At 46.6% G+C, this 26,802-nt stretch overlaps 1 long non-coding RNA gene across 2 annotated transcripts; it reads right to left on the reverse strand.

The window, feature by feature from the left end:
- Positions 1–1,478: 1,478 nt before the first annotated feature.
- LOC137525751 (uncharacterized) lies at positions 1,479–23,424 on the reverse strand. Of its 2 annotated transcripts, XR_011022991.1 has the most exons (4): positions 23,298–23,424; positions 19,846–19,939; positions 8,486–8,717; positions 1,479–1,614 (listed from the first exon to the last, which is right to left on the reverse strand). It is a non-coding gene; the product is annotated as an uncharacterized lncRNA (long non-coding RNA). The 2 variants fall into 2 exon arrangements; XR_011022992.1 differs by lacking the exon at positions 8,486–8,717.
- Positions 23,425–26,802: the final 3,378 nt, after the last annotated feature.

The raw sequence follows: 26,802 nt of genomic DNA on the forward strand, positions 1-26,802 counted from the left end.
TACTGTCAGTGTTGCCAACTCATCCCTTTAATTACTGACACATCTAAGTTATACAGGTTCTGGGGCTATTTGCACATAATCAGTGCCTTAACTGCATCTACCTAGCCACAAAACCTGTATAATTCATATGTGTCAGTAATTAAAGGGATGAGTTGGCAACACTGACTACTGTGGCCCAGTCCGACCATGTTTCCGTTGCATCAACCACAGATTCTTCCAATGGGATGTGGAACTTTGATGATTGTTACGGTGAACACAAAGGGACAAGACATTCTTAGTGTTACTCAGATGTTTCAGCAGAACAAGCTTTTCTTTGTATAGAGTTCTATGGCTTACTGGATTGATAGTTGCAGTGAGGTTCCTAGTTAAACTGAGAAATATGTAACATTAGCAGCTATTCTATAATTCTGTACTCTAAGCTACTCAGAAAGCACATTCAGGAGTCTTAAAAAAAATTATATAGATTTAGCAGCGAGGTTGATGCCGGTCTCTTGGCTTTAGCTTAACACCTCCCTGGCGTTCAATTTTCCCAGGATTTCTGTGCAAAAAGTGATCAAATGTATTTTTAAAACTTTTCTTTCCTGTAACTTGCCAAAATGTGTCAAGCAAGGGTCTAGTATACAGTGCAGGAGAGTATTGATGTGTATGCACGTTTATACTGTTCACAGCATGTTTTTATGGACGAATATATCTGTCCATCAAGCTAGGGAGGTTAATGTTTTCAGTACTTAGAAAGTTCACAGTGTTTACTGGGGACAAAGGTTTTGTTTTTTTTGCACTCTAACTTGAGACAAATGAAAGTGGACAGGGGTGCTTCTTCTTTGGAAATGCTGAAATATCTGGCTTGAGGTGGATAAAGCTCCTACAGTTCAAAGGTTTGAACCCAAGTCTTCTCCTAGCTGAACACTAGGATGGTTAAGCACGTCAGCAGGTGCTCTCCATGACCCAAGACCCGTGCGTTGGGTTCCAGAGGTTTTTGGAATTGTTCTTTAGTTTGTGGGACATTTGGTGTTTTGAATCAGTGCTGGAGATTGGGTTTGATGGAGCCCATGAAACCTCTGGAGTTTCACCAGCACACTACAGACTGGGGGCTCTGAGGCTCCAGCCCACCAGGTTTTACACCCATAATTCCTCAGGAATATCTGCTAGCCAGGGCCGGGCCGAGGCATAGGCTGGAGAGGCTCCAGCCTCAGGGCGCAGTGTAGGAGGGGGCGCAGAATTCATTCAGCTGTCATTCCTAATTGTGTTTGAAGCAGAAAGAAATAAGAAAAGGGGATACATGGCAGTGACTGCAAGCCAGATAACTAGATATTAAGGTGTTGGGGAGGTTGTGGGCCCTGTGGCGTCTCTTAGTCTAATAGCAATCAGTGTGTGATGGCTGGGGTGGCAGGGATGGAGGGGCGCACTTTGGTGTCTCAGCCTTGGGTGCTGGAGGACCTTGTCCCGGCTCTGCTGCTAGCGTATGTTCAATTGTTTGCGTGTCCAGCATACCCGAGAGAAAAGAGTTGCCAATCAGAGGAGTCATGCCGTTGCAACTGGTTGGGCGCATTATCATACTACCTTCGTCTTCTGAAGCTGGGCCACTTTCTACAGGAAGTTCATGACATCAGGATCCTGAAAGATATGATAACTGGTGAGGATCTGTTATATATGTACACAGCAGCATCAATACTAAAACACAAAACTGCTCGGTAACCCAACAATATGCCGATGCCCACACAGGTGTCAAACTCCAGTCCTCAAGAGCCATATCCATGCCAATGTTTAGGACGGACTGAGAAATGTGTTCTAGTTGATGAACTGCACCTTTCCTGATTTAGTCCCATTAATTAATTTGAGCTGTGCCAAAAAATGTGTGAGGACTTCAGCACTTGAAGACTGGAGTCTGACATCCCTGCTCTAAGAGTATGGTTAATATAGTGGTGTCCAGTAAAGTGAGGCTGATCGCATACAGTTCAATGGAAATGATCGGTTTCCAAAAGATTTTATTGTTTTGACCAAAACCTTTGGGTCCTTTCACACTGGTGTGGTGCAGTGGGTCATTTTACCGCATCTCACCGCTATGCTAATGAAAGCTTAAGTGTGCTTTCATACTGTATGCAATGCGCCAGAAGTCGCCAATCTACGCAGACAAACCAACGTTACCACGCGACCGCTGTGGCGGACTGGAAGTCATGTAAGTCTAAGGCGACGCAGGGTTTGCCACAATGTTGGCGTTATGATGTTGCGGCTCTAAAACAGGAAGAGATTGCAAGCGAGCACTTCCCATTTGGATCCCGGCCAGAAGAGGATTACCGCGTACTAACCTGGTAACCCCTGAAGGCCCGTTTTTGGCAGTGCGGCCCCTGGGCCGCATCACAAGGCTGCCACCAAAATACAGTCTGAAGCCGGCCTTACCGCAATCCTGCTACTGCACTGAAGATCAGTTTATAACTTTCTTTCAATTTCACTACAAAATGCTGTCAGGCAGGTTGGAAATTTTGATTAAATTTGCTGCAAATTAGGAACTTAAGTACTGCATTGAGCTACTGCCGAAAGTATGTAAAGTATCAGATTAGCATACAAGTTTTGTTCAGAATTGCACTTATGAGGCCCCTTTCACACTGGCGCGTTGCATTACCCTGTTTTGCTGCAGGCTAACGCTAAGACAATGTAAGTCTATGTGGCATTTCATACCTGACGGGTTGCAATGCGATGTACCGGAAATCTTCAATTTGATAAGCGAACAACAGCGCGCTAGGGGTCGGCTTGTGCGGTGACGTGCAGCGACCAGAAGTCATGGAAGTCTATGGCGATGTAGCTTTTTTCTATAATTTTTTGTGCGTTGTGTTGAGACGCGAATGCGTGGAAGCGTATTGTTTCAATACACTTCAGCGCAGTTCTAGTTGTAGGCACAGGAAGTGCGCGCTAGAGAGTCTCACTGCCTGCTTGGCTTGCACCTAGAAGGGAGATTAACACGCATTGTCACTAATCTCCAAAGGCTATTTTTACCATTGCGGTGCGATCATTGCACCACAGCGCAGCTATAATGCCAGCTGGCAGTCTGAAACCGGCCTGAAAGATTGTTTAAACTAGTCTTTCAAATTGAGCTTCTTTTCTAAGTAGTGAAATTAAAATGGAACCTGAAGTGAGAGGGATAGAGACGGCTGACATTTATTTCCTTGTAAATAATGCACATTGACTGGCTGACCTGCTAATCCTCGTCTAGAATACTTTTCTCTGCTCTGAGGTTTCTGAAAAAAAATCAGACAAGATTAGTTGCATGGTTGTTTCAGACGTTGCTGCAATTATAGAAATCAGCAGGATGCCAGGCAACTAGTATTGTTTAAAAGGAAAATAAATATGGCAGCCTCCATAGACCTCTCACTTCAGGTTCCCTTTAAGCTTATTAGCAATTTTAGAATATCATAGCTGGTTGCCAATTGAAATTAAAAGTACGTTTTTCATAACAAGCAACCTATTTATGAATATATAATATAGTTCATCCCATTAATAAACTGCTTATCATAAGCAGCATCTTCAGAGGAGTGATTTAACTAAACCCCCTTCTCCATTCACTTCAATGAATTCAGGGTGCATTAGTGCAGGTGTTTTCTTGGTGGGGTCTGTCCCCTCACATCCCATAGGCAGCAGACGGTGAAGTTCAACTTGAAAAGTAAAACAGAGCTGAAGAAAAAACATTTATCTGTACTTTTATAAATAGCAGCCGCCCTGCCTTCAGTCTCCGAATGGCTATTGCCGCTCGGGAGACTGTTAGACGGCATGATCGCCGTCTATTTACATGGTGCAGTGCTGCAATCAGCAGCAGCGCTGCACTGGGGACAGCCGTGTGACACAGCTGTCCCCCTGGGGGACAAAAGAGCGATCGGCTCTCATAGGCAGAAGCCTATGACAGCCGATCGCCATAATTGGCTGGCTGTGGGGGAGGGAATTTAAAGAAACAGGGCTTTTAAAAAAAAAAGAAAAAAGCCAACCATAATATTTATTAAAAAAAAAAATAAATAAATAAACATGGGGGGAGCGATCAGACCCCACCAACAGAGAGCTCTGTTGGTGGGGAGAAAAGGGGGGGGGAAATCACTTGTGTGCTGTGTTGTGCGGCCCTGCAGCTTAGCCTTAAAGCTGCAGTGGCCTATTTTACTAAGAATGGCTTGGTCACTGGGGGGGGGGGGGGGGGGGGGTTTAGCACTGCAGTCCTCAAGTGGTTAAATATCCCGATGACTCCTTTAAAAATGTAAATCTATGTACAGATAAAAGGAGTGATAATTAGGAGACCTGTTAGGTATTTCCTATTTGTGTGGCCTATAGGTTTTTATAATTAATATTTTAAAAGTCTAATGAGTGCAGGATGTCTGTAGATCTTACATAAAAGAATAAAGAGAATCCAAGGCCAAAATGTATATATAAAAAAAAAAAAATACTTGCCTAAGGCGTCTGGATCCTGATGTTTATGACCCCTTTGCTGCCAGCTGTGACCCTCTTACTCTGCATGGCCACACTCCCCTCAGTGTACGAGCAGGGCCACATTATGTGGGCACATGGACGGCCATGCCTGTGCAGTAGAACAAGGCTGCGCATGCACAAAGATAAAAGCTGTGCATAAGTGGATCCGTGATACTGTATAGGCGCCGGAAGTACTGTGAGCCTGTGCCTATGTACACGCCTACAGGCACCTACGTACATGGAGGGAAGCACAGGCGAAAGGCTGGAGCAGAGGGCCTTTGGAAGATCAGGAAAACCTTAGTACCATCTACAGCCTTCCCCCTACTGAGGTAAGTATCGAACTTGCATTTTTTATGTGACTTCAGGTTTATTAAAGAGAACTCGAGGTGGGCTCTAGGAACGCTAATTGCACACAGAGGCTGGATCTGCATATACTGCCCAGCCTCTGTTGCTATACTGCTCCCCCCTGTGCTCTGCTTGCTGCCCATAAATCATACGCCGACCTTTCGACACGCAGCCAGCGGTTTACCTTTGCATCTGTCACTCTCGCCGCTCCCCCGCCTCCTCCATAGCGCCGTTTCCTGCCCACGTCCCTTCCCTCCCTGATTGGAGGGAAGGGACGCAGGCGGGGACAGAAGCTATGGAGGAGGCGGGGGAGCAGCGAGAGTGACAGATGCATAGGTAAACAGCCAGCTGCGACATGCTGCGTGTCGACAGCTCGGCGTATGATTTATGGGGGGCAAGCAGAGTGCAGGAGGGCCTGTGGGGGAATCTGTATAACACAGGCTGGGCAGTATATGCAGACCTAGCCTCTGTGTGCAATTAGCGTTCTTAGAGTTAAAAAAAAAAAAAAAAAGACACTCAGAGTTCAGGACACTATTTAGAAACAGCTATTGCCCCTTTTACAGTCTATTTCCTCATGCTGGTCTGCTGACAGCAATGAAGCACTGATCCCCTTCCAGACAGTTTTGACATTGTTGGGTTCCATTCAGGTCACTAACAAAACAATGAAAGTAGGAGCACTGTGTTACACTATTTAGGATCACATCAGTCAGAGAGGCTCTTACAGGCCCTCAACTCGCAGAAACACTTACACTGGTCCTGGGTAATCTTTTGGGGGGGATCCATACGTCCACCACTCGTTACAAATTCCAGCACCTCTCGTTGGTTTTGCATGGGCACGGCATATACAGGATCTTCTCAAAAAATTAGCATATTGTGATAAAGTTCATTATTTTCTGTAATGTACTGATAAACATTAGACTTTCATTACACACAACTGAAGTTGTTCAAGCCTTGTATTGCTTTTCTTATTGATGATTTTGGCATACAGCTCATGAAAACCCAAATTTCCTATCTAAAAAAATTAGCATATTTCATCTGACCAATAAAAGAAAAGTGTTTTTAAAACAAAAAAGTCAACTTTCAAATTATTATGTTCAGTTATGCACTCAATACTTGTACTCAATACTCGGGAATCCTTTTGCAGAAATGACTGCTTCAATGCGGCGTGGCATGGAGGCAATCAGCCTGTGGCACTGCTCAGGTGTTATGGAGGCCCAGGATGCTTCGATAGCGGCCTTAAGCTCATCCAGAGTGTTGGGTCTTGTGTCTTAACTTTCTCTTCACAATATCCCACAGATTCTCTATGGGGTTCAGGTCAGGAGAGTTGGCAGGCCAATTGAGCACAGTAATACCATGGTCAGTAAACCATTTACCAGTGGTTTTGGCACTGTGAGCAGGTGGCAGGTCGTGCTGAAAAATTAAATCTTCATCTCCATAAAGCTTTTCAGCAGATGGAAGCATAAACCCACTTTTGAACCAGAAAAAGCGGCAGAAGCGCCTGACCTGGGCTACAGAGAAGCAGCACTGGACTGTTACTCAGTGGTCCAAAGTACTTTTTTCGGATGAAAGCAACTTTTACATGCCATTCGGAAATCAAGATGCCAGAGTCTGGAGGAAGACTGGGGAGACGGAAATGCCAAAATGCCTGATGTCCAGTGTCAAGTATCCACAGTCAGAGACGGTCTGGGGTGCCATGTCAGCTGCTGGTGTTGGTCCACTTTGTTTTATCAAGGGCAGGGTGAATGCAGCTAGCTATCAGGAGATTTTGGAGCACTTCATGCTTCCATCTGCTGAAAAGCTTTATGGAGATGAAGATTTCATTCACGAACTGGCACCTGCTCACAGTGCTAAAACCACTGGTAAATGGTTTACTGACCATAGTATTACTGTGCTCAATTGGTCTGCCAACTCTCCTGACCTGAACCCCATAGAGAATCTGTGGGATATTGTGAAGAGAAAGTTGAGAGACGCAAGACCCAACACTCTGGATAAGCTTAAAGGACTTACGAGCCCAAAAGAGGAAAAAAAATGTCTTTACCTTTGTGAATTTGTAACGCACGGAGGACGCCATCCGCGCCCTCCGTGCAGCTCCGCCGGGTCCCCGCTGCTTTTGTCCCCCCCGGCCGGACCCCGACCCCACAGCCCGGGTCGGGCGCTCCTTCCTCCACATATATGGCCGCCGGAGAAGGCCGCGGCTGTGCAGTTCGCACCGCCGCGAGTGCGGCTGCGCAGCTCTAGGTCCTCCCTCCTCGATCCACGCTACGTAGTGTGGAACGGGGAGGGAGGCCCTAGAGCTCCTCCGGCGGCCATATTTGTGGAGGAAGGAGCGCTCAACCCGGGCTGTGGGGTCGGGGTCCAGCCGGGGGAACCATAAGCAGCGGGGACCCGGCGGAGCTGCACGGAGGGCACGGATGGCGTCCTCCGTGCGTTACAAATTCACAAAGGTAAAGACATTTTTTTCCTCTTTTGGGCTCGTAAGTCCTTTAAGGCCGCTATTGAAGCATCCTGGGCCTCCATAACACCTGAGCAGTGTCACAGGTTGATTGCCTCCATGCCACGCCGCATTGAAGCAGTCATTTCTGCAAAAGGATTCCCGACCAAGTTATGAGTGCATAACTGAACATCATTATTTGAAGGTTGACTTTTTTGTTTTAAAAACACTTTTCTTTTATTGGTCGGATGAAATATGCAAATTTTTTGAGATAAGAAATGTGGGTTTTCATGAGCTGTATGCCAAAATCATCAATAAGAAAAAGAATAAAAGGCGTGAACAACTTCAGTTGTGTGTAATGAATCTAAAATATATGAAAGTCTAATGTTTATCAGTACATTACAGAAAATAATAAACCTTATCACAATATGCTAATTTTTTGAGAAGATCCTGTATCCCAGTGAGAAGATCTCCCACAGCAGGACTCCAAAGGACCAGTTAACCTCCCTGGCGGTATATTAAAAACCGCCAGGGGGCAGCGCTGCCGTTTTTTTGTGTTTTTTTTTAAATCATGTAGCGAGCCCAGGGCGATAGGCGATCAGGAAATCCCGTTCAAAGAACGGGATTTCCTGTAGGGCTTCCCCCGTCGCCATGGCGGGATGACGTCACCGACGTCGTGACGTCTAAGGGAGTCCCGATCCACCCCTTAGCGCTGCCTGGCGCTGATTAGGGGGGGGGGCTCTACGGCGGCGCGGATAGCGGCGATCGAGCGCGGGGCGGCGGCGATCGGTGTGCTGGCGCAGCTAGCAAAGTGCTAGCTGCGTCCAGCAAAAAAAAAAAATCACGGAGATCGGCCCAGCAGGGCCTGAGAAAACCTCCTGCGCGGAGGTTTTCTCAGGCCCTGCTGGGCCAAGGAGGTTAAGAGATTGAAAGTTAACTATACTATACTTTTATGGCCCAAAGACTAATATTATGTAAAGGAAACCCGGCCTAATTTTCCTTGCTTAAAGTGTAGCCCAGGAGAGATATAGATATACACATATATATATATACACATATATATATATATACACATATACACACATATACACACATATATATATATATATATATATATATATATATATATATATATATATACACACACATACATACATATATATATATACATATACATATACATATACACACATACATACATATATATACATATACATATACATATATATATATATATATATATATATATATATATATATAACATACCTAGGCAGAGGAAAGCCTCCTGATGGTCCGTGGATGCTGCAGAGGCTTCTTGTTTCTTCCTCAACCCCACGGTTGTCTCGTACGGACCCTCTGAACATATCCGACAAGGGCTTTGTGAATACGATCTCGTAGCCACACTCCCCACCAATGTCACGTGCCATTCCAAAGTCACCTATTTCAGCCACATCCACTGCTGGTGTGAGTCAGAAGGCAGTTTCGGGCCGCGATATCCCTGGTGGACAACAAACCCAGGTAAGTGCACTATGTAAGGACTTTCAATCAGTTTATCTGACGGAACTGTATAGCTATACACTTAAAGAGAGACACTGAAGCGGAATAGTTTTTTTTATAATGATTTGTATGTGTAGTACAGCTAAGAAATATAACATTAGGAACAGAGATATGAGTCTAATATCGTTTCCAGTACAGGAAGAGTTAAGAAACTTCAGTTATCTATGCAAAAAAGCCACTGAGCTCCACGACTTTCAAAGTTGCAGAGAGCTCCTCTTCTGAATGTTATCTTAAGTGTCAGCCACTCTATTTTCTTTTTCTCTACCAGAGGGCAGGTCAAAAGTTTGCAGGGCTGCTCTGTAAAATCATTTAGAATCCTGAGTAGTGTATTAACTTCAAATATTAGAGAATTATGCATTGCTATAAAAACACTATATAACTGAAAATATAAATATGAGAATATTTTCTTTGCTTCTAAGGTTCTAGTAATTATCCATACGACACAACCAATTTATTATATCACAATTTTTTTCCGCTTCAGTGTCTCTTTAAGAGGCCTTTCCAAATCTGGGGCCTAAGGCCGTATACCATATGCTTTAAGTACCGAGGTCTGCAAGATGGTTAATGTCGGTCTGTATATGCCTTGTTTTGTATTGTCTTGGTCAGAGCCAGACTTACCATAAGACACTGTAGGCACGTGCCTCCAAGTGTCTAACGATGGAAAGGTGGCCCACTCCCCTCCATGAGTGCCTCCCTCCTTCCCTATGCAGAATCCTGATGAGTATAAATTAGAGCTTACTCACTCTATTCTCGGCATTCCTCAGATGAGCTCCGTTTAGTCAGGGGCCCCTCTATCTACTTAATTCTGAGGTTTCTTTACCTACCTAATGCTTGGGGGCATCTCTAGCTACTTAATATTTAGGGTAATTATGGCTACCTAATTCCAAGGGGCACCTGTAGCTAAGTATGATGGGCAAGGGAAGTAAGGGAGAAGTGACAGGTGGGCCAGCCAGCACACTTGCAGGGCAGTTCGGCAGGGGTTTGAGCTTCATGAGGAGCAGTCTAAGGTGCCAGGACATCTGTGCCTGGAAGGCTTCTGTGAGGTAAATCTGGGCCTGAACTTGGTGTGATATAAAAACTTTGATGTCTGGCTTACCTATTACTACCCTTTTTCTGTACACTTTTAAATACTAAATAATCCCAACTGATCATCTTTAACCAAGTGAGATTTATTTAGTATTTAGCGCCAACTCCCCCCCCCCCCCCACCACATCTTTGACCTTTTAATTGAACCCCTGGTAGAAGCACTTCACTCAAACCCAAATATCACAGGCAGTGAAAGCACCCCTCATGAACATTCACAACATGTAGTAGGCTGATTATGTCATACCTCCCAACTGTCCCTTTTTCAGAGGGACACTGGGCCGGTTCTAGACTTTTTGCTGCCCAAGGCAAACTTGTGAGGATGCGCCCTCACCCAGATTTGGAATGATCGCACAGCGCCCGACAATTTACTCTGCTTCATATAATGTTCTCACATGACATGCTGCAGCTCAACACAATAGCACACTGGTTGGCTATGAGTCTGTGACATACAAACTGGTCACCCTTAGCCACTCCATTCCTCCTCAGGAAGGTTCACACAGTACAAAGATGCTGCCTCTGCAATCTCTGCGCCTGATGCAATTGTTTCACCTTGCTTCATGAGAGAACCGGCCCTGATGGACAGTCCCTATTCGGGAACTAAATCCCTCTGGGCTATATGCAATTCGCTTTTTCACCTGAGTTTTCTCCTAGGAGAAAATGTTTCATCTTCGATTTATAAAAACTTTTTAGCACTTTGTAATAGTAAAAGTGCCAAAAAGTAAGTGAAAAGGTACTATCAAAATTATTGTGAGTATTTATTTGCTTGCTGGTTGTTTAAAAGGCATTTTATTGACAAATTTGAAAATTTCACCTAGGAGAAAACTCAGGTGAAAAAGTGAATTGCATATGGCCCTCTGTCCCCCTTTCTTCCTCTTTTTGCCTCTTTCAGGACTCATGTACAGATCAATGTAAATATATGTATTTTTCTACTGAAAATATGTTTAACTACTTCGCATCCAGACCTTGTTTTCCCCTTATTGACCAGAGCAGTTTTGACGCTTTAGCGGTGTCCCTTTTTAATTAGCAATAACTTCATCTCTACTCGTGCCACTTAAATGATCTATGTATCGTTTTTTTCAAGACAAACTAAAGCTTTGATTGGGGGGTATTTGGTATAAAGTAAAATGTTCCTTTCTGTGCATTTTAATGGGACAAAGTGGGAAAATTTTAAAAAATGCATTATTTCTACATTTTGACCAATTTCTATTTGGAAATAAAAAGTGCGATTGACATAAAAACTGTGCCACCAGTTAAAGTTGCCCCAGTATAGATATCCAGATGTGTCCCCAGTATCACCGCCTCCCCCAGTATAGCCAGATGTGTCCCCAATATCAGCCCCCCTAGCATAGCCACATATGTCCCCTGCGTTTGCCAGCCCCAGAAAAGATTGACAGACGCACCCCCAGGAATAGTGCCCCTCTTTATAGCCATATGTGTCCCCGGATCAGGATTACCCCCATTATGGCCAGATGTACCCCCAGGATTAGTACTGCCCCCCATTATAGCCAAATGTGCCCCCAGTATATGATTATTGCCCCCTCCCCCCCCCCAGGTGCCCAGATGCACCAAAGTAGTAAATCCCCCCCTCCCCTTAGTCAATTAGATGCCCCCAGCAAACATGAACCCCCCCTTTTACATATCCTGCCCCCACCCCCCAGGATCGATAGCCAGATGCCCCCCTCCCCATTAGGGCAGCCCCCTCCGTGCAGAAATAGTACAAAAAATCCACCAGCAAGCAGCCTCACTCACCTTACCTCGGTCCTGCGACTATCCTGAAGCCCGATCCTCTGTTCTCCGCTCTGCAGTCAGCCACATATTGCCGGTAACCCGGGTCCCGGCTTGATGACGTCATCAAGCCGGGACCCAGGTTTCCGTCAATATGCGGCTGAATGCAGAGCGGTGATCGGTGGATCAGGCTTCAGGATCGTCGCAGGAACGAGGTAGGTGAGTGAGGCTACTTGCTGGATGATTTTTTTTTTTTACTATGGTATTTGTGCGCCGAGGGAGACAGATGAAGGATCGCTGCAATTCACTACTGCAGCGATCGTTCATGGGAGGGGCAGGGCCGTAGCAATAGGGGTTGCAGAGGTAGCGACCGCATCGGGGCCCTTGGGCCAGAGGGGCCCCATTGGGCTCTCCTTCAAGCACAATATTAGCTCTCTATTTTTCCTGTGCTGGTAATAATCACTTCTATAGATGCTCTAAATACTTGTAATCATTAACAAACTGCCCCCGATTCCCTTCTTTCACCTCCAACACTGTGGGTGTCCTTGGCAGGTTTTGGTGCGCCGTATCAATTGCTATGTATAGAGTTCTGGGGGGGGGCCATGTAAAACTTGCACCAGGGCCCATAGCTCCTTAGCTACGCCACTGGGGAGGGGGGTGGACTAATTGGCCAAAAGGGAACAATGTTCCCTTCCACCAATTAGTATTGCAGCTGACAGTGCCGGAGGATGCGCTCTGAAGCGCACCCGATCGTGCACAGCAGGGCTGCAAGGAGGTCAGTATATCTACGTGGCTGTGGCTTGGAGGGTGCCACAGCTGACGTAGATATACTGTAGTGGTGGGGAAAGTGGTTAATATACTCTATGGGCTTGATTCACTAAACCGTGCTAACTCATAGCATGGCCGCTCTATGAGTTAGCACGGTTTAGTGAATCAAGCCCTATATGTTATATATCATTTAAATTGATAGATTACTTCGTTTTAAATATTAAAATGAAGGAGAACTAATAACAGAGGACCAGTATGGTCTGCTTACCGCACTGCAATGCACCATCTATGGGATGCTCACAGTGCAGAGGAAGTGTTACAATTATAATGCGTGATAATGGGTTGCAATTAGTAATGCATGCATTACCGCTAAGTGCGCGTGTTAACAGGTACAGTGAAGCATACTTTTCATTGATTGTGTGCTTCGCTGTATGTGACGCAATGCACACGTAATGTGCTGTGCTTTTTCCTTCCATTGCATTCTGTTATTGTTATACAGGGAATGCAGCGTCCCACTGTGAACCTAGCTAAAACAGTGTCCAAACTCACCCATTCCACAAACATATCTATAGTGTTTTCAGATATCAAAATGCCTGGTTGTGAGGCCTGAAAATCACTGCAAAATGCACAATGGAAATACAAGTGCATACAAGCACAAGGCTTCAGCGTCATATATAATTTACATATGCAAACACTATGCCTCTGTAGAAGATGTTAAACAGTGATATGCATAGTAAACAAACAATGGCTGCTTAGGTCATACCGGAATAGGAAAAAAAAAAAAAAGGATGTAGTGCCTGCTATACAGGGCTGTGGAGTCGGTACAAAAATCCACCGACTCCTCTAATTTGCATATTACAATCTTGTTGATTGAAAGTATGTAACATGAAATTAGTCTCTTAACTGCCAACGCTTAGGAATTTTAAAAGACGACTGAAGTGAGAAGGATATGGGGACTGCCATATTTATTCCCTTTAGTCATAGACTAAAACTAGTCCTTGGTAAGAGTACTTGTAAAAGGTACATGCCGGAACAAAGAACACCTATCAGGCCCTACATGTAAGAGTGATGTGCAGGTGCTCTGCAGGAGAATAAGGAGATTCTTCCTCTATTACACATTCTGCATGCACAATCTGAACCAGGTTTATGGGTGATAGACAACACCTCTGTGTTCAATGTGCACAACATTCTCAGTGGATTCCCTGCAGCTATGTGGAGAGTGCATATGTAGAGTATAGTACTACTGTGTAACAAAGTAAACCTGAGACAGATGAAATTAAAGTTGTATACATACAGTGGGTTGCAAAAGTATTCAGCCCCCTTGAAGTTTTCCACATTTTGTCAAATTACTGCCACAAACATGAATCAATTTTATTGGAATTCCACACGAAAGACCAATACAAAGTGGTGTACACATGAGAAGTGGAACGAAAATCATACATGATTCCAAACATTTTTTACAAATAAATAACTGCAAAGTGGTGTGTGCATAATTATTCAGCCCCCTTTGATCGGAGTGCAGTCAGTTGCCTATAGACATTGCCTGATGAGTGCTAATGACTAAATAGAGTGCACCTGTGTGTAATCTAATGTCAGTACAAATACAGCTGCTCTGTGAGGGCCTCAGGAGGTTGTCTAAGAGAATATTGGGAGCAACAACACCGTGAAGTCCAAAGAACGCACAAGACAGGTCAGGATTTAACCTCCTTAGCGGTAACCCCGTGCTGGACACGGGGTAAGCCGCCGGAGGGTGCCGCTCAGGCCCTGCTGGGCCGATTTACATAATTTTTTTTTTTGCTGGACGCAGCTAGCACTTTGCTAGCTGTGCCAGCACACTGATCGCCGCCGCCTCGCGCCCGATCGCCGCTATCTGTTGCGGCGCGCCCCCCCCCAGACCCCGTGCGCTGCCCTGCCAATCAGAGCCAGGCAGCGCCGAGGGGTGGATCGGGACTCCCAATGACGTGACGTCATCCCGCCCCGTCGCCATGGCGACGGGGGAAGCCCTCCAGGAAATCCCGTTCTTTGAACGGGATTTCCTGATCGGAGATCGCCGAAGGCCCTGGGCTCGCTACATGATTTAAAAAAAATAAATAAATAAAAAAAAAATGCTGCGCTGCCCCCTGGCGGAATTTTTCATACCGCCAGGGGGGTTAAGTAATTGAGAAATGTAAAGCAGGCTTAGACTACAAAAATATTTCCAAAGCCTTGAACATCCCACAGAGCACTGTTCAAGCGATCATTCAGAAATGGAAGGAGTATGGCACAACTGTAAATCTACCAAGACAAGGCCGTCCACCTAAACTCACAGGCCGAACAAGGAGAGCGCCGATCAGAAATGCAGTCAAGAGGCTCATGGTGACTCTGGACGAGCTGCAGAGATCTACAGCTCAGGTGGGAGACTCTGTCCATAGGACAACTTTTAGTCATGCACTGTACAAAGTTGGCCTTTATGGAAGAGTGGCAAGAAGAAAGGCATTGTTAACAGAAAGCATAAGAAGTCCCGTTTGCAGTTTGCCACAAGCCATGTGGGGGACACAGCAACCATGTGGAAGAAGGTGCTCTGGTCAGATGAGACCAAAATGGAACTTTTTGGCCAAAATGCAAAACGCTATGTGTGGCGGAAAACTAACACTGCACATCACTCTGAACACACCATCCCCACTGTCAAATATGGTGGTGGCAGCATCATGCTCGGGGGGTGCATCTCTTCAGCAGCGACAGGGAAGCTGGTCAGAGTTGATGGGAAGATGGATGGAGCCAAATACAGGGCAAACTTGGAAGAAAACCTCTTGGAGACTGCAAAAGACTTGAGACTGGGGCGGAGGTTCACCTTCCAGCAGGACAATGACCCTAAACATAAAGCCAGGGCAACAATGGAATGGTTTAAAAAAAAAACATATCTGTGTTAGAATGGCCCAGTCAAAGACCAGATCTAAAACCAATCAAGAATCTGTGGCAAGATCTGAAAACTGCTGTTCACAAACGCTGTCCATCTAATCTGACTGAGCTGGGGCTGTTTTGCGAAGAAGAATGGGCAAGGATTTCAGTCTCTGGATGTGCAAAGCAATCATCTGCAGATCTGAAAATCCATCCTAGTGGATCTGATCTGCAGATGAATGTCAGTTAAATCATGTGTGTATGATGATCTGCAGATCTCATAGACTATCATTGCAATTTGCAGGAATGGATTTTTGGCAGGAACAGATCTTTTGCAGCTACTGATTTTTTGTGTCTGTACAGCATCTGTGTGTGCAGCATCTTGCAAAGATTTTTTCTGATGGGGAGTTCAGCTCCATAGAAAAGACTGGGAAGGTATGGCTCTCATACTACATGAAGGGTGGTAAGATTGGTCTGTGATCTTTCATTTTCCAAAGGCTATAGTCTGATGTGTGTATGTGGCCTAAGTGACATGGCTACACATCAGGCTTTATACTTACAGCATAGATGTTATTTCGTATATATAAGAGATTCCTGTGTACACATCATATATACTGTACAGTCACAATCAGATGTGTATATCTGACTTTAAAAATACGGGGACTGCTTTATTGAAGCAGCACAAGTAACTAATTTAGATTGGCTTATTTCATGTCTGTGGATTATTCACAGCTATCACTGTATGTATAAATTATTTATGATGACTATTATCTGAGAAATAGAACATTTTATCATATTTTCTATTGTGTGTGTGTGTGTGTGTGTGTGTGTGTGTGTGTGTGTGTGTGTGTGTGTGTGTGTGTGTGTGTGTGTGTGTGTGTGTGTGTGTGTGTGTGTGTGTGTGTGTGTGTGTGTGTGTGTGTGTGTGTGTGTGTGTGTGTTGCAGGAGATCGTGCGCACATCTCCTGCTTAGTAGGTGGCGCTCCGCCTTCAGTCTCCCAGTGACAATCGCAGCTTGGAGACTGTTAGATGGCGAAACCGCCGTCTAATTACCTTGTACAGCGCTGCAATCTACAGCAGCGCTGTACTGGGGACAGCTGTGTGACACGGCTGTCCCCTCCAGGGGACCAGAGGTGATCGGCAATCACAGTGACTGGCTTGCGGGGGAGGGGAAAAAAAGGGAAATTACAAAATAAATACAATAAAAAACAAACAAACACTGGGGGAGCAATCAGACCCCACCAACAGAGAGCTCTGTTGGTGGGGAAAAAGGGGGGGGGGACGAGAAAAATCACTTGTGTGTTGAATTGTGCAGCCCTGCAGCGAGGCCTTAAAACTGCAGTGGCCCTTTTTAAACAAAATGGCCTGGTCTTTAGAGGGGGTTTAACACTGCGGTCCTCAAGAGGTTAAGCAGGGGCACCTCTAGCCATTTTGTAACCCCCCCTCGGTTCCGCCCCATGAAAACAAACGCAATGCTGCAATGTTTCACCATAAAATAATCATAATGTGGAATATTTTTCATCAGAAAATAATTGTAATGCAGCAATCTTTTACCCGAAAATAATCATAATGTGGGAAGCATTTCATCAGAAAATAATTGCCACCTATAAAAAAAACCAACAAACAAAAAAAAAACACAAGCATTTACTCATCTGAAGAAGCCTCCTCTAGTGGGGAGCAGCTCCCCCGGCTCCAGCTGTGAAACTTCCGCCACGCTGACAGGCAGACAGCAGGCCTATGGGAAGATGGCGCCTGAAGCCCTGTACTGGAAATACAAATAGTCTCCAGTGCAGGGCTTCGGACGCCATCTTCCCGTACCCCTGCTCTGCCTGCTCTAAGACTCTGCAGGCTGGAGAGGTGGGCTGCGGGGAGTGAATTGGCCAGTTCACCACGGGATCCCACAACCTGGCAGGGGGGTTGGCACGGCAGTGATAAGGCAGATACTGTACTTACCTATAAAGATACGAGCAGATACTTACATATGTCCTCCTTACCCCACCGTTGTTTAGCACAGACAAGTGCTTGTTGGGTACGTTATCGTGACTGCACTCCCTGCCGTGCACAAGAGCAGCCATACTGCACTTGCATGAATACAGTCAAGCCTGTGCAGTAAGCTGGAGCATCACTAGCCTAATTTAGTCTACTTTAGACCCAGCAGGAAGCCTCTTAGAGAACAGTTCTTCAATAACAGCTATAATATAGTAACTGAATCAGGAGGCTCTACATGTGCTTATCAAATTTGTTGAATACAAAATCGCTTTAAATGACAAAATAGCTTGATATCCCAAATTAAAACCATAAAGACAGGAGGCAGCGCTCTATCACACTTTTCCACTTATCACCATCAGGTCATGCTCAGTAGTGGTCACCCAGCCTCAGCTTATGCAAACCACATTGGCCACCGATATGGTTGATTGTATGTGGACCCACCACCGACGCACACCCTAGAGGCCTCAGTGGATTCCTCCAGGTTATGACTCTTTATAAACTCCTTGTTTCTGTGAGCATGATGTTGCAAATGGCCTTTTAAATCTGTGATTCCTGCTGCTGATGTACTTACAGTATATTAAGATCTGCAATGTTCCTTAGTGTACAGAGGATAAATGCTACTTGCTCACGGCATCTGCTGTTTGCTTTCTACCTCACTCCAGGAATGCAAAGTACTTAGCTGTATAACATACATAACACAAGGCTTGATAATTTATGAGCCAAACGTCCACAGTTTCAGTGTGCTGATGGTTCTGCAGTTACACCCTGTAAGTTTGCAGATTTACTCACGACCTCAAAAGTAAGCTGTTTCTCTCTTGCCTCTGTATTGTTGCGCCCCATCCAACACGGTGCCACTGGCGGGAGTCACTATCCTGTGTCCAGGTTGCGGCTCCACAGCCTTCTTGGCAAGTGTGTATGTATGCTACTCAAGCCAGTGATGACACACCGCCTCAGTGCCCCTGCGTGGTCTCCGTCCTCTGATCCCCGGTCCCATGATTGCTCACTTGTGCTTCAGCCCCGCCTGCTGATGCTTTTCACTCCGCCCACTGAGGCTTTCTCAAAACAGAAGGGGGCTGTGTCTGAGATCTCTTTAATCTTCTATTTAATCTTTATATGGATGCAGAAATTAAAACATACATTTTTCCATTTTCCTGCAGTGACATTACAGATTACAGAAATATTGCTCTGTAGATTTTGTAATCTGTAATGTCACTGCAGGAAAATGGAAAAATGCATGTTTTAATTCCTGCATCAATATAAAGTTACATATAAGATATGCTGTGGGTGGGAGACTGCTCCTCCCACCTCACCTCTCTAGATTAAATAGAAGGTTGAAGAGATCTCAGACACAGCCCCCTTCTGTTTTGAGAAAGCCTCAGTGGGTGGGGTGAAAAGCATCAGCATGCGGGGCTGAAGCACAAGTGAGCAATCATGTGACCCGAGATCAGAGGACGGAGACCACACAGGGGCACTGAGGCAGCGTGTCATCACCAGCTTGAGTATCATACATACACACTCGCCAAGAATGCTGTGGAGCCACAACCTGGGCACAGGATAAAGTGACTCCCGCCAGTGTCACTGCATTGGATGTGGCACAACAATACAGAGGCAACCACGGGAGAAACAGATTACTTCTGAGGTCATGAGTAAATCTGCAAACGTTGTCCGCATGCGGATTCGCATAGCCAATACAAGTGGATGGGCCTCTTTCCACTTTTCCGTATTGCTGAACGTTTTTGTGTGCGGGGAAAATAGACGGCAGAGCCGTCAGAATTCGCACCCCGCACCCTGCTATGCGAATCGCACGCAATGCATTTAATAGGGAAATCGAATGCGTTTTGGCATGCATTTTTCCCTGCGATTCCGCATAGGAAGCAATGTTAATTTACACAGGCAGTGACATGGTTAAAATCGCATATACCCTAACCTATGTGGAATCACGGCAAAATACGCATGCGGAATCGCACACGCATGCGATTTCGTCAGCGGTGATTTTCCGGCGATTCTGCACCGCAATAGTGGAAACGGGCCCTGGAAGTTTGGCTCATAAATCATCAAGCCTTGTGTCATGATGTTATACAGCTGAGTACTTTGCATTCCTGGAGTGAGGTAGAAAGCAAACAACAGCAGATGCTGTGAGCAAGTGGCATTTATACTCTATACACTAATGCTGGGCATAGACGGTTCGTTTCCTCCTTATCAATCGAGCCGCGTGATGGGTGCCATCCACCCAATCACGTTAGCAGAATTTCCCTATGAGGTTTTCTGCTGGGTCCCCTAAACAAGGTGCTACTGCTCAGAGGGGAGCGCAGACCTGGACTGCAAGAGGGTCCCGGGCAACGGGGGAGGGCTGGAGTAGGACATGAGAAACCTCTGCAGGATGTATAGACTTCCCTCTGCATAGGTGATTTAGGTCACAATCCCATCAATGCGGCAAAGATGGAGGCCCGAGCATTTGCAGCAATATTTACAATATGAATAAAGTGAGTACAGAGGATTTGTTCTCCCAATAACAATGATCGCCAAGTTTTGCAAATCAGGCCCACAGTGCCTGAACAGAAACAAAAACAAACAAACATCCAATGAGTAGCGGCAGTGGGCAGAAAGCAGTGCACCATACTTACCAAGCGATCCCTCACCAAGCACCATGGTCAAGGTGTCGAAGGTCACCACTGCGCTGGGACTGGTCACCACAGGCTCTTCTTTCTTCATCCAGACCTGGGCAAATGATAGGTGGAGGTGAGCTCAAAAAGCAGTTAATGACCATGCTAAAGCCTGGCACACACATGCAATTTTGTATGGCCAATCATTGGCCAATTTTACTACTTCCATGTAGTATAAGAGCTTACCTGCACAATCTGTTCATACAATCCACAATCTGTTGACCCTACTACTACATGGAGGTGGTAAAATTGGACAGTGACAAAATTGCATGTGTGTATGCACCCTAAGTTGCAGTGGATGAGGTGGGGGCTGCAGAAGCTATGTGCCGACTCAGGCTGCTTGTGTGTCGGTATACCCTAGATAGTTGGCTTCTCCTAAATGTCATAACATAACCATATCGCATCACAGTGAGTAGAACAACTGGTGCGCTCAACCACCTTACAGTTGCCACGTGCCTCGATCGATCCGGCAGCTCCCATGATCAACAACGGAAACAAAAGAAAATGATTGGCACTGTCGCCCTGTTCTTTTGATAACATATTGTGACATCACGCTGGCTCCATGTTACTCATGCACATTCGCAAAAGAACTTTCAGTCTATGAAACAGCCGATTATCAGCTGATTTTGGGGACATGAGCATTTGCCCTAAATTTTGCGCTGCCCTGCCTGGAAACCACACTAGAAGCCGTCTAAATGACTGCACCATTCTCTGTACGGAGTGCAGAATTCTGCGGAGGGACTGCACCTTTCTGCGTACGTGCTGCCCCATTCTCTGTACGGACTGCACCTTTACTTCAGTGCCACAGCAAGCAATAGAGCACTCTGTACATAGATTGCTGCACTCCAAACAAGGAATGGTGCAGTGCTTTATGCAGCTTCCAATGTGTTTTGCTGGCATGGCAGCGCAACATTATAGGGCAAATGCGCATGTCTCCAAAACCAGCTGATAATCAGCTGTTTCAGACACTGCAAGTTCTATTGCATGAGTAACGTGGCGCTAGGGTGATGACGCAATATGGTTAAGGAGACGCTAACAATTTTCTAGGACATACCAAGGAAGTAAGCTGAAGGGCAAAGGGCTTGGACATTGGGGCCAGTGTGCAGACACAGGGACATAATTACAGCACCAGCAGCATTGAAGAGGGCAGCAGCAGTGACATACTGAGAGGCAGACCAGTGTTTCAATGCCTTGCTTTGGCTAACAATATGATGGCTGCAGCAGCTTTGCTCTAATGATAATCAAAGCTTCCGGAAAGGGGGCGGCAATGCCTAGAAATGGGTGTGGAGCTGCCTACTAGGCAGCAATAGAGAGGGGAGAAGCAGCCACATTCTAAGGGCCCGTTTCCACTTGTGCGGTGCGGAATCGCCGGAAAGTCACCGAGGACGAAATTCGCATGCGGGTGCGATTTTGCATGCGTTTTTTCCTGCGATTTCGCATAGGGTAGTATGTATGCGATTTTAACCATGTCACTGCCTGTGTAAATTAACATTACTTCCTATGCGAAATCGCTGGAAAAACCGCATGCCAAAACCGCATGCGATTTCCCTATTAAATACATTGTATGAGATTCGCATACCGGTGTGCGGGGAGCTAATTCTGACAGCTCTGCCGTGCAGATTTTCCCCGCACACAAACACGCTCAGGAAAACTGACAAGTGGAAACAGGCCCATCCACTTGTATTGGCTATGCAAATCCGCATGCGGACAACGCATGCGGATTCGCGATAGTGGAAACGGGCCCTAAGGGGTGGGCCAGAGTACTCTAAACAGTTGGGCCCTGTGTACATCACATTAAAGTAGAGGGAGGGGAAAACGAAAGGTGGCCACTAACGATCCAATGTCTAGTGATAAATCGTTAGAGCAATCAGAAACTTCTGATCGGAAGAAAAATCGTTCACTACACCATCAACAAACCAATCTTTGCTTCCTATCACAACCAAGCCAAATTTTGATTTGACAAAAATCCAATCGGATGCCTTTTAAAATCGTTTGTGCCTATCAATAGAGATTATTTACAACCAATCTGTTCAGAATTTCGGATCAATCCGATCAGAATTTCTGATCGCTCGATTGATTTTTCGCTACAAATTGGACAGTTAGTGGCCACTTTTAGGGTGCATACACACATTCAAAATTGATTGGCCAATCACAAGCCACTTTTACCACCCCCACGTAACATGAGGGCCCACAGACTTTGAATGCTAAATGATTATGCAAGTAAGCTCAGAGTCACATACCACATGGCAGTGGTAAAATTGGCCAATCAAAACTGTAGTGTGAATAAGCATGTGCACGCCACTGAATACATAACTGCATGATGCACGTACAGCAGTTTATACAGCCCCATCCACTAGCATGGCATACAGCTGTATATACAGCCCCCATCCACTAGCATGGCATACAGCTGTATATACAGCCCCCATCCACTAGCATGGCATACAGCAGTTTATACAGCCCCATCCACTAGCATGGCATACAGCTGTATATACAGCCCCCATCCACTAGCATGGCATACAGCTGTATATACAGCCCCATCCACTAGCATGGCATACAGCAGTATATACAGCCCCATCCACTAGCATGGCATACAGCTGTATATACAGCCCCCATCCACTAGCATGGCATACAGCTGTATATACAGCCCCCATCCACTAGCATGGCATACAGCTGTATATACAGTCCCCATCCACTAGCATGGCATACAGCTGTATATACAGCCCCCATCCACTAGCATGGCATACAGCTACAGCCCCCATCCACTAGCATGGCATACAGCTGTATATACAGCCCACATCCACTAGCATGGCATACAGCTGTATATACAGCCCCCATCCACTAGCATGTCATACAGCAGTATATACAGCCCCATCCACTAGCATGTCATACAGCAGTATATACAGCCCCATCCACTAGCATGGCATACAGCAGTATATACAGCCCCCATCCACTAGCATGGCATACAGCAGTATATACAGCCCCCATCCACTAGCATGGCATACAGCTGTATATACAGCCCCCATCCACTAGCATGGCATACAGCTGCATATACAGCCCCCATCCACTAGCATGGCATACAGCTGTATATACAGCCCCCATCCACTAGCATGGCATACAGCTGTATATACAGCCCCCATCCACTAGCATGGCATACAGCTGCATATACAGCCCCCATCCACTAGCATGGCATACAGCTGCATATACAGCCCCCATCCACTAGCACGGCATACAGCAGTATATACTGCCCCCATCCACTAGCATGGCATACAGTTGTATATACAGCCCCAATCCTCTAGCATGGCATACAGCTGTATATACAGCCCCCATCCTCTAGCATGGCACAGCAATAGCAGATAGATGGGCAGTGGTCATGTCACTGCAGGTGCCACCCCGGCGGTACACGTGAGGCCCACCTGCACACATACGTCACAATAGCTACTATGACGTCATCCTCCTCGCACTCGCAGACACGGCAGCGGCGGAGACAGACGTGCAACCTCTCTCTCCGTATCCCCGATAGCCAAGAGCTCTCAGGCCCGACATTCTTCGGCAGCAACTCCAGGAAAAAACAGTCATAGAGAGCGGCTGTCCTGATGGTGAGGACGGCTAGATCCCGGAGCTCCCCCTAGCGGCCGGTAATAGAAATTACACTGTGAATGTAATATAGATGCCATAGAAATAGATTTCTAAGAGCAGAAATGAAGTTTTGACGCTCATCCTGGGCTGTAGAATTACTTAAAAAAAAAAAACACGGATGTAAATTCCTTTTGGTAGCAATAATAGGTGTCAGCGTCTTTTCCAGGGCCAGACTATCCTGAGCAGCTGGACATTGCCCAAAATGTTCAGCCTCTGTGCTGCTGCCAAGCCCCGCCTCCAAATTGAAAAGTATTCCAGGCCCCTCTTTTGGCCGAGATAAACCCCGACCCAAGGGCCGTTAGGCTCCGCCTTCTCAGTAATTATGCGTGTGTGCAGCAGGCTTGCGAACCTGGAGAAGTTAGTTAAAGGGAACCTTAAATGGGAACTGAAGTGAGAAGAATATGCAGGCTGCCATATTTATTTCATTTTAAACAATACACATTGCCTGGCAGCCCTGCTGATCTATTTAGCTGCTGAAGTGTCTGATTCCAGACGCGGAGCTAGGGGGGTCGGGGTAGGACAGGTGCCCCGGGGCGCCGGGTCCCCGAGGGCGCCCAGCTGAGCTGCAGAGTTTTTTTGGGGGGGGAGGGGAGCAGCGCAGAGAAGAGGGAGAGCTGTGAGCAGCGGTGGAGAAGGGGGGCCATCTCCCCCCTCCTTCTCTCACCTTAGGTGCTCTCCCTCCCTCGCTGTCCCCTCCATAACTAATGTCCGGGTGGCTGGCAGCGGCGGGCGGGACTTACCTCCGTCTCGCTCCAGCGCCGGAAGTTCGGGTCCTGCAGCCGCTGCTCTGGTCTGGACTAGACCAGAGAGTAGCAGCAGATCCATCCGGCGCTGCGACAAGACGCAGGTAAGTCCCGCCCGCCGCTGCCAGCCACCCGGACGGACATTAGTTGTGGAGGAGACAGCGAGGGAGGGAGAGCACCTAAGGTGAGAGAAGGAGGGGGGAGATGGCCCCCCTTCTCCACCGCTGCTCACAGCTCTCCCTCTTCTATGCGCTGCTCCCCTCCCAAAAAACATACATATATTGGGGACATATACCCCTGCCTACATATACTGCGGACATATACCCCCTGCCTACATATACTGGGGACATATACCCCCTGCCTACATATACTGGGGACATATACCCCCTGACTACATATACTGGGCGCATATATACCCTCTGACTACATATACTGGGCGCATATACCCCCTGACTACATATACTGGGCGCATATATACCCTCTGACTACATATACTGGGCGCATATACCCCCTGACTACATATACTGGGTACATATACCCCCTGGCTACATATACTGGGGACATATACCCCCTGCCTACATATACTGAGCACATATACCCCCTGCCTACATATACTGGGCACATATATCCCCTGACTACATATACTGGGCGCATATATACCCTCTGACTACATATACTGGGCGCATATACCCCCTGACTACATATACTGGGCACATATACCCCCTGGCTACATATACTGGGGACATATACCCCCTGCCTACATATACTGGGGACATATACCCCCTGCATACATATACTGGGCGCATATACCCCCTGCCTACATATACTGGCCGCATATACCCCCTGGCTACATATACTGGGCGCATATACCCCCTGGCTACATATACTGGGGACATATACCCCCTGCCTACATATACTGGGGACATATACCCCCTGCCTACATATACTGGGGACATATACCCCCTGCCTACATATACTGGGGACATATACCCCCTGCCTACATATACTGGGGACATATACCCCCTGACTACATATACTGGGCACATATATACCCTCTGACTACATATAGTGGGCGCATATACCCCCTGACTACATATACTGGGCACATATACCCCCTGGCTACATATACTGGGGACATATACTCCCTGCCTACATATACTGGGGACATATACCCCCTTCCTACATATACTGGGGACATATACCCCCTGCCTACATATACTGGACGCATATACCCCCTGGCTACATATACTGGGCGCATATACCCCCTGGCTACATATACTGGGGACATATACCCCCTGCCTACATATACTGGGGACATATACCCCCTGCCTACATATACTGGGGACAGCTCTCCCTCTTCTATGCGCTGCTCCCCTCCCAAAAAACATACATATATTGGGGACATATACCCCCTGCCTACATATACTGTGGACATATACCCCCTGACTACATATACTGGGCGCATATATACCCTCTGACTACATATACTGGGCGCATATACCCCCTGACTACATATACTGGGCACATATACCCCCTGGCTGCATATACTGGGGACATATACCCCCTGCCTACATATACTGGGGACATATACCCCCTGCCTACATATACTGGGGACATATACCCCCTGCCTACATATACTGGGGACATATACCCCCTGCCTACATATACTGGGCACATATACCCCCTGACTACACATACTGGACACATATACACCTGGCTACATATACTGGGCACATATACACCTGGCTACATATACTGGTCACATATACCCCTGGCTACCTGTTCTGTGGACATCTCTACCCCTGGCCACCTATTCTGGGGACATCTATACTGCTGGCCACCTATTCTGGGGACATCTATAGACCTGGGGCTACCTATTTTTGGGGAACCACTGCTGTCGGATTGAGTGTATTTTGGGGAACTGCTGCCGGGTGAGAGGTGTCTACCATATTAAGGGGGCATTCTGCCTATTTATGTGAAATGCTGTCTATTTATGTGCCTCATGACTGCTGAATTTGTCTTGTTGGGGGCCTCATGATTTGTTGGGGGCCTCAAGATCGCTGAATTTGTCTTGTTGGGGGCCTCAAGATCGCTGAATTTGTCTTGTTGGGAGCCTCATGATTTGTTGGGGGCCTCAAGATCGCTGAATTTGTCTTGTTGGGGGCCTCATGATTGCTGAATTTGTCTTGTTGGGGGCCTCATGATTGCTAAATTTGTCTTGTTGGGGGCCTCATGATTGCTGAGTTGGTCATGTTGGGGGCCTCATGATTGCTGAATTTGTCTTGATGGGGGGGGGCTCATGATTGCTGAATTTGTCTTGGAACATGCTGGAAGGTACATACTGAGGGAGGGTGGGTGAGCGTGAGCCTGCTAACTTCCTGTACATTTGGCTCCACCCATAACCACGCCCACATTTATTATATAGTCACGCCCCCTTTTTGGCGCCTTCCCCTTAGGGGGCGCATTAATAGTCTTTGTCCCCGGGCGCTGAAAGCCCTAGCTACGCCTCTGTCTGAATCACACCAGAAAGAAGCATGCA

The sequence above is a fragment of the Hyperolius riggenbachi genome, chromosome 7 (genome assembly GCF_040937935.1).
Source record: "Hyperolius riggenbachi isolate aHypRig1 chromosome 7, aHypRig1.pri, whole genome shotgun sequence".
In the NCBI taxonomy this organism is placed as follows: Eukaryota; Metazoa; Chordata; class Amphibia; order Anura; family Hyperoliidae; genus Hyperolius; species Hyperolius riggenbachi.